The sequence below is a fragment of the Thamnophis elegans genome, chromosome Z (assembly GCF_009769535.1).
Source record: "Thamnophis elegans isolate rThaEle1 chromosome Z, rThaEle1.pri, whole genome shotgun sequence".
Lineage (NCBI taxonomy): Eukaryota > Metazoa > Chordata > Lepidosauria > Squamata > Colubridae > Thamnophis > Thamnophis elegans.
Genome location: NC_045558.1, coordinates 94,743,915 through 94,753,457, shown reverse-complemented (window position 1 = coordinate 94,753,457; position 9,543 = coordinate 94,743,915). Strand labels below are relative to the sequence as shown.

The window sequence follows — 9,543 nt, the reverse complement described above, 5'->3', positions numbered from 1 at the left end:
CTCACGCAGGCGTCCTCAGGCTAAGGAGTCCAGCCAATCAGTGAGCTGGTTGGGATGGAAAATTTTCCAACCCAGCCAGCTCACTGATTGGCTGGAGTCCTGGCCAATTAAATCAGTGAGTGGCAGGCTGGGCTGGCTTAAATTTGTAGGTAGCAGATAGAACAGAACGATGAGCCAGCCCAGCAAGCTAGCAGCTGATGGGCGGGAGCTGCGAGCGCCAAAAAAAGCGTGCTTTTTAAAAAAGCGTGCGGGACGCGGGAAAATGCATTAAAAAGCGGGGGTGTCCCGCCAAAAGCGGGACGGACGTCTGGTCACCTTAATGTACAGTATACATGTGAGTGTATGAAAATGAAAATAAAAAAATAAAAAATAATAGGAAGAATAATGCTTTGTTTAAATATTGTTTTTGCAATGTCCTAAAATTGTTTACACACACAAACACACAAATTACTATACATATTATTCAATTGAGATATGGTTTATGATTTACTGTTGTTAGACTTCCATATTATTTTAACATACATATCTATTAGATGACAAATGATAGTTGGACAATCAAAATGAATTAAAGTACTGATATTACTTACATAGATTATGTATGAATGGTTCTAACAAAATATGGCAATTCTTTATTGAAACCAGTGGTGGGTTCCTACTGGTTTGGCCAAATCGGTAGTGATTTGGCAGCTTGGGTCGCTGGAACAGGCAACAACCCAGGCCTGCCATGCCCTCAAACAGGTTCCCCACACAGCGTGCACATGAGCAAACCAGCAGTAGTGCCTGCCAGAACCCACCCCTGATTGAAACTGTTATGTAAAATGCAAAACAGTATACCTACTTGACTGCCTACAATAGGCAGCTGTAGGAGTTAAACAAATCAAAGTATATGAGAAGACCATATTCAAAGGTTTTTCTCTTTTTAGCCAAGTTTTTAAAAACTTGTTTTAACAAAAATAACTAGAAATACTATTCAGTTTTTGAATTAAATACTTTTTCGGATAGAATCATAAATGATAGAAAAAAGAGCCGAAGTGGCACAGTGGTTAGGGTGCAGTACTGCAGGCCACTTCAGCTGACTGTTATCTGCAGTTCAGCGGTTCTAATCTCACCGGCTCAAGGTTGACTCAGCCTTCCATCCTTCCGAGGTGGGTGAAATGAGGACCCAGACTGTGGGTGCGATATGCTGACTCTGTAAACGGCTTAGAGAGGGCTGAAAGCCCTATGAAGCGGTATATAAGTCTAACTGCTATTGCTATTGCTATATCATGATATCACATGATAAACTTCCACTCACTGATCCTAGTCTAAAAGCTGCAGATATTTCTCCTAGAAGTCATGAGCAAATGCAGGTATCAGTATCTAAGATTAATTTATAGCAAATTTTAAATTGAGTTACTACTGGAGGAATGTAGATTGGCTCAAACTAAAATATCACAGTATATATAGTTGTTTGCAATTTGATTCAGATACATTAGCATTTAAAACTCATGAATTGCTGTGAATAATGGTACGTATTTTGAATGATTTTACAATTCTTTTAATAAATCATTATATAACTTATATAAATAATAAATAAATACAACCAATTTCATTGTATTTAAGTACAATGGCAATAAAGATTATACTTGTACTTTAAAGAGAGTACTGCTTTTAAAGAGTGTTACTAGATGCAATAATTCTGGAATAGGGGCTTGGAATATTTTCATATTAACAAATTAATGGGTTAAGAGTTTGAAAAAACATGAAATCTGTTTCTTATGCTATTATGAGGATTAATTCAAAAGTACTTTTACATTTATTAAACACTTTACATTTTTTAAAGGAGTGTCAACATTATACAAGCAGTATAGAATAGACAAGGGGACACTTATTCATGCAATATGTATGTATCCTGCTATTGCTTCATTCTGGTTTAATATCTGTAAATTTGACATATTCTATATTCAAGATATCATAAATCTGACAAATTATTACAAATGAGTGAAGTGGGAATGGTATACTTAAGTGTGTGTGAAAAAAGAGATGGAAGCAGAAATTATTGGTTTCTGGCAGAATGTGGCTTGAAAATGAAAAACTACTAAGAAAGAAGTAGGTTGAGGCAGTTTGGCCATACAGAGAGAAAAAAAACAATCCAATTTCAAAACAAATGTATGAAAGAAGAGTGGAAGGAGTGGAAACTATGAAGCAATGTATGAATATGTTGGATGCAAAAATGAGTTATGGAAAATGAACAATGTTGATATAAATTATCCAATTCTTTTTATTTTTTATTTTTTAATTTCTACTTTTAACTATTTAACTATCTCAAAGGATATGTATGTAGCAACAAAAATAGCCCAATGGATATGTATGTAGCAACAAAAATAAAGGAGGGATATCCATCACGTTTCTTAGACTACTTTCTTTTTGAACTATATTAGAGAGGACCACCCACCAGATTAAAATACAACAATAAAATAAAATGAAAAAATAAGTTTAAAAAATCCTTGCCAGTGACAGCAGCTAACACGTCCCTGCACCTTCTCTCACCACACTGGATCTTGCAAATCTCTTAAAAACCCTATTCTGCCTTCTTTCTGTACTGCAAGCAAGCTCTGTCTGACTGGTAAAGTTGAACAAGCAACCTTTTCCTCTTTTTTTTTCTTAAAAAAGAATGTGGTCGTGGATTGTGTATGTGTGTGAATCGCGTTGCACTCCCTTCTTTCTGTCCAGAAGTCATCTTCTTCCCCTTCCCCATCTATCTGAGGGAGTATCCTATTGGAATGCTTTCCTGACAGTGTTGCATTTCAGTGGCTCTCCTGAAATGCTTACAATCAAAAGACTAAATGATGTGTATGGCTAAGTATGATGTAAAGAAATACTGTACTAGTGGATCGGGTCAAGGGCCCTGCCTTGCTAGGTATTCCCACAATTTTACACTCCCCCCCCCCCCCACAACCTTCGGGAAATACAAGCAAAGGGAGGGATAAACCCGAGGTATCAGCATCCAACCGTCCTTCGGCCCCTCCCCTTATCTGTGACCGACAATGTTCCATCCAACCGCGGCTGACTCTGTCCTCTGCGAAGCCAATGAGGAGGGAGGAGGGCGGAAGACTTCCCACACCCACTTCAAGGCTGGTTGAGCTGTGCAGGTAGGTGTTGGGGGTATGGGAGTAGCTTCCCCAGCTGGTGCAAATAGGAGGGAGCAAAAACAGAGGGGCGATTAAAGGGGTGGGTGGGGGGGAGGCAGGTGAAGAGGTGGGAATGGGGGAAAATGGGGTGGGGGCGTAACGTTGCAGATGCATGCTGCCGAGGAGGAATGTGGCTGGAAAACGGAGGCGCCCCCCCCCCCCACCGTATCCCATCCACGCACACACATGTACACTCCTTTCCTGCCGTAGATTGCAGGCCGACTAACTGGGCAGCCCCGTTCCTTCAACTTTGATTGAGCGGGAGGAAAATGGGGAAAGAAGGGGCGACGCTGCCCAGCCGAGCTTTTGCAACTGCTGTAGCGGAGACTGTCTGGACAGGCCAGGAACGGGAGGGAGGGAGGGAGGAGAATCGGAGTTGGGGAGGGGACAGAATTAAGGTTATTACGGCTTGAAGGATACCTCCGTAGAACACCTCAGAAGTGAATTTGGGCTGTCAAAAATCCAAGGCATCGGAACTTTGGAAGTTCTTCTCGTTGATTTGCGAAAAGCAAAACAATCGGAACAGCCTCTGTCCCTCCGCCCACCCGCATATACCGTCTACAATATTGGTACGGGCAAGTGAAAACGATGGCGAGTCAAACAAGGCCCAGCAGTCCCCCTCAGGGAATCTCTAGCAGCGAGGATTATCTAAAGGCAATGCTGCCCGTTGCCTCCCTGGATTTTTGGACTGGGCTTGTTTCTAGTTTGGGTCGGGACTATAGCCCACATTTGTTTCCCCTTGCGACAGCAGTGCTCATCACTTCTGTCATAAGAGCCATATACAGAGTGACAGCATTCATTTGTACATATTTTCCCAGAAGTATAAGTTATGCGGGGGTTGGTATTAGTTAAAAGATATAGGATTGTGGTAAATGTCTTTCTATACTGACCAAGTGCAGACATCCCTTTTGTAGGGATAGGGCCTCAGGATCCCGACTCTTGCTAATGATATTGCTGGGAATACATAAGCTTTTCAAAAAGTCATATTTGTGGGGATTTAAACAGGAGTTTGGCTGAAGTTAATATATGGAGAAGTGGATGCTTGGACTCTTGATTTCATGCCAGGAGCAGGAAGGAAAGCGGAGAAAACTTGGGTCTTGTATTAGACTTATGACTCCTAACATTCATAAGTTGGCTGCAGATGATAAATGTCAGATAGGGGAAGGTATAGAATGACTGTAAAAAGATGGGATTAGCTGGTATCTTTCTGTTGTAATTGGGCTGTATTGAAATATCACCAAAAATAGAAATATCTCATATGTTTAAAATGAGATAAATCTGATTGCTTTAAGTATTTTATCAGTCCCTCATATTTGCATTACGTCACTGGTTGTGTATATGTAAACAATTTTTGAAAGAAAATGACAATGCATGTTTTTAAAGAGATTTGTTGGAAAACAGAATGAAAATACTAGTCAAATAAAAATTCAGCTGTATAATAACCCTAACCCTAACATTAAAAGAACAGCTAAAAGAACAATCCATTTGTTGCTAGTGTTATAGAGCCTATTTAATAAAAGTGCATAAGATTGCAATTTAAAAGTACTGATTTGTAGAAACAAACCTTTCTCTTTTATTACATATCCGCTCCTGACAGAAAGTAATTTAGTAATAAACAAGAGAAAGTGAATTTCATTACACTGTCAAAGTGATCTGTTCCTTGGGTGCAATTTTTTTTAATTTACTGCACATTAGGAGAAAAGGGCAACAAATACCCAAGCATTTTGAACAAATATACATAACTAGACCTATAACAGTAGAAGATGAAAAAAGTAGCAAAATATTTTTAAATACTTACAAATTGTTACATGTACATGTATAACAATTAGAAAAAAATTATATAAAGAGGATAGACATTTAAAGGAAGACTGTAAACTTTGATTGAATTCTTGGTGTAGCTTTCTCACATGGGTATGGTATTTTTGATTATGTTAGCATAATCTTATGGAATGTTGATGATGTAGTTTACATTATATAAGCTTCTTATAAATGTCCTTAAATATTTTATTTCTCATTTAAAAATATTTATGAAATAAAGCAGGGAATGCAAGAAATACAAATATCAGGGCCATACATTCATTATATATTTTATAATCTTAGTTTAGTTAAGGTTTTTTTACTGTATTTCAAATATTTTGGTCTCATACTTTCATTAAGTATGTTCATTTTGATATAATCTACTGTTAGGAAAAGTTATTTTGCCAAGTTATTTGGACATTAACATTTCTGATTCCATTTTCATCTTAGAATAAAAACAACTTTCAAATATAAAACAATTATCAAGAATAAATTACATGCATTAGCAAAAGATTATGTTGACATTGATTTTGCTGAAAAAATAATACTTTCTATTGTATATATATTTTACTGTTTGAAGAAAGGCATACAGTAGATTTGTTATTCAAGCAAATTATGTACTAATCTTGGATACAATTGGAAAATAAACTCATCTGTTGCAATTTTCCCACCTGGAACACTTCAATATACCTGACTGACTTCCATAATTTCTAATACAAATTATTGAGAGAGCTTCCAGTTTGGAAATACAATATTTGAATTTGCAGAAACGGAGGAACTGTTGGAAGTGTGAAGTGGCTAGCAACCAAAAATGTTCTCGTCACTTTTTGTCAAGTTATTGATAGTAGGGAAAAATGGTGCCCAAAGATTAATTTTATTAAGATACTGAGGTTATGAAACATTTCATCTCTAATAAATAAAAACAAGATGCAATTGAATTTGTGGAACAAATAGCTAAAGAGCAAATTTCTTAAAGCAAACTATAGTTTAGCATAGATATAAATTAGGCTAAAATTTGTTTGAAATTTTAGCCTCTTCTTTCAAGACAATATAACTATTTTGAGACTTCTCTATGCAGATTGCATGAATATTCCATGTGTAATCTTTTGTGCCTTATACTATTAAGCACTCCAGACTCTTGAGGAATAGAATGGGCAATGTGGAAGTAGGGATGCAGACTCATGTTTCTACTCATATTTCTACTGTGTTTTTCTCAATGTGTGTTAGATAACATAATCTTCCCTAAAACATGCTTAATGTTAAAATCAGTTTTCAAACTACAGCATGAAAACCAGGTATCTGATTTCTTACTCCAATTTCTTATAGTAGTTCTTTAAACTCAAATCACTAGCAAGTTATAGCTGTATTCTGTGTGTTTGATCAAAAGGGAGATGTACTAAATGCACGGTGAATTTAAGATGTATCTAGGGTATGAAAATAACTCCAAGAAGAAGGCTGTATAAAGTTTGATCTTGAACAATTAGGATGGATTTTGTGCCTGACACAATAGTGATTAGTTGGCAGAAAGAACATGTAAAAGTTGAGGGATCAGAGTTGGCTCTATCATTAGGCAAAATTAAAACTATTGGGTAATGTGGCCTAGTCCAAAAATGACTAGAGTTACAATTACCATATGAAGTGTACAAACATTTCTGTTATCCACAGTTGTGGAAGCTATTACCAGTTGTGAAGGAAGATTCAGCTGCTAACTTCATTAGTTACTATCAAATATATAGAATGGCGGGGCAGCTATTTTGTTCTTTACCTTTGTCCTCTCCCAGGTATAAATGATGCATGCATGCATGCATGCATGTATGTATGCTATAAGGATTGTTGTAACAAAGGTAGCTGTGTTTATATAATATACTAAGCCACAATTTGTTTATAATTGATTTAGGGAATAAATTACAACTGAATTTGCAAAATACATTAAATTGTATACATGATTTTAATTGCCACACTAGCTGAGTTTGGACAACACTTAAGCCACAAATATATTATGTTTTGGTTTAGCATGTATTTAGCATGTATTGGCCAAACAAATGCATATTTGTAAATTCATTTCATAAATTTTGCCCTTTTTAAAATTTTGTGTAAAAGATAACAACACTGCAATGCATGCTCTGTGCAGTCCATATATTTCCACTGACAAAATGTTTTTTTTCTATTACAGAGGAAAAAAATATTCATTCTCAGAATTGGAAACATCTACAGAGAAATACATACCTTTAGCAGTTAATTTTTTTTTCCTGGAATTGCTTGGACATTTTGAACAAAATGGATTTTGTAGCAGTGTTCTCTAAGGTAAGTTTGTAATGCTTCTCTTGTTCATTAGTAACTAACGTGTTATCTAGCAGAAAGTTAATTTGAATTAAGACTTTGTCCCTGAGTTGTTTTAAATTATCAGTTGGAGGGAAAATTTATTTAAAAATAATGAATCTTGTGGTTAACAGTATCTGTACACTTAGTAGTGCTTAATTTCAGTCCAGACTACATCTTTTAATCAGGGAAATATAATGTAACTTTCAGAAGTTGATTGTGCTTTGGGAATTCCTTTCTCCTTATGTTTAGGTAGCAGAAATACTTTTAAATTGTGGTTCCATTTTAGTTCAGTCACTGTTGAAAACTCTGGATTTTCACTGATCCTTATTAGAGATATTTCAGAGATTGATTACTACATTAAAATTCGGCAAAATAGTTATGTATGTTTGTATTAATATTTATGTTATAGTGCACTTTGCCACCGACTGCTTACCCTTGTAAATATCTACAAGTAGGAGGCATTGTATTAGAAGATCATTTCCATGGCAGAAATTGAAAATCGTTGCAGAAATTGCAGCTACTCACATTTTAAAAAGATTCTTTGCAGATATTGGTTTAAGCAGAAATATGTTAGTGACTGTGTAGAATTATGGTATTGTGTTTCCCTTAAAATAATACCCAACCAGAAAATAAGCCCTAGCATGATTTTTTAGGATGCTCATAATACAAGCTCTACCCCCCAAATAAACCCCAGTTAAGATCATCAGTCCTGGTGGGGGGCAGGGGCCAGTACTGGAAGCAGCAAGCGCAGGTAAGATAATGGCATCCGGCATCAGCCACAGGCCACCATCCACTTGGTGTGTAGACTCTGAGGCTGCACAGCCCACACATCACAACTGAGTCTAAGTGCTATGACTGCTGGGCTGGGCCTCCAAGCAGCAGGTGGAAGCACAGCTGTAGGCAAGCAAAGACATGCTTGGACAGAATGGGCAGGCCGGGGGGGAGTTTCCCTGAAAATAAGCCTTAATGCATCTTTTGGAGCAAAAATAAATAAATAAAACCAGGTCTTATTTTCAGGGTAACACGGGTATTATGAATTGTGTATTGTTTTTCAGATTTTGGAACACAGACATTTCTAATCTTGGCTGTTTTGTATTAATTTTGCTACTATTTATCTATCCGATGGAGATACGTCTTTATGATTCTGATGTTTCAGAGATAAATTTTTTGATTTGTAGATTATGATTGATTTTTTTTCTATTACAATGAATAGGAAAAATTAGACATTCATCTAGTTTAGAACACAAAAATAAGAATGTTTGTTCAGTATTGGATTAAACTAGGGATTATCCAAGTGTAGCTTGCAACCTGATAAATAGTCATAAGGAAAATTTAACGATGGGTGAAGTTTTGGGTGGGTTTGTGCTGACAGAGAAGGATTCTTCTAAAACTCACTCTCACTATAGCTCAACAAGTTGACAGCTCTGGCTTTGACATACGCTATATTTCTAAGGCTGAATTGGTATTCAGAACATACTCCTGCTCTATTGAACAAGCTCAAAGCAAAGTCAAAATGTTCTATAATTGTTGCTCTAATATGAAAGTTTTGATTATAAATAATAGAAATGTAAATGCGGAGCAAGAAATGAAATTGCTGGCTCAACCCCTCCTCCCCCGATGTTCTTATATAGTTTTTTCAGTATTTATTTCTGGTGCCAGTGTTTTAAAGTTGCAACGTTCCTCTTACTACTAAATTTATTGGCACCCACCTTTATGAGACTTTTAAAAACTGATATATGAAGTAAAATGTATTTATTATGACTCGTATATTTATTTCCCAAATCTGAACCCCGGTGAAAGGTTACCATTGGTTTGAGAATCTCAGATTGAACAATAATGGAATCTGAATAATTTTATCCTTTCAGGTTGTATTAAGCTAGCCTAGTTTTTTATTTCTGTACTATAAGCAGACATGGTTGACATAACACATAAAATCATGGTTTCTTTAGTAATGATAGTCTGCATATTCACAGTACCATAAATCATATTTATGTAAAATCTAAAAATAAGCCATTTCTAACATTAATCTAGTTACTGGAAGCTCATAAAGCAATACACTTATGATTGCACTTATTGCTAGAAAATTAGGAGAGGTTGCTCTAGGGCAGGTTAACAAATGGAATACTGTGGTTTGGGGTTCTATGCATAGTGAGATAAGCTATTAAAGTTTCTGGAAAAAGCTTGCTCATTAGGTAGGTTTGTTGTTATAGAAATGTCTAGTATATATTATTATTAAAAGTAAAACATTGAGGTT

At 36.2% G+C, this 9,543-nt stretch overlaps 1 protein-coding gene across 2 annotated transcripts in view; it reads left to right on the top strand.

Annotated features, from left to right (window-relative positions):
• Positions 1–3,115: 3,115 nt before the first annotated feature.
• KANSL1 (KAT8 regulatory NSL complex subunit 1) overlaps positions 3,116–9,543 on the top strand; it is a 161,911-nt gene continuing 155,483 nt past the window's right edge. The window contains exons 1-2 of one of the 2 annotated variants that reach the window (XM_032236872.1): positions 3,116–3,131; positions 7,141–7,271. The gene's annotated coding sequence lies outside the window, so the exon portion shown is untranslated. Of the gene's footprint in view, positions 3,132–3,591; positions 3,740–7,140; positions 7,272–9,543 lie in introns of those variants that run through there. The other variant, XM_032236871.1, reaches the window with a different exon arrangement.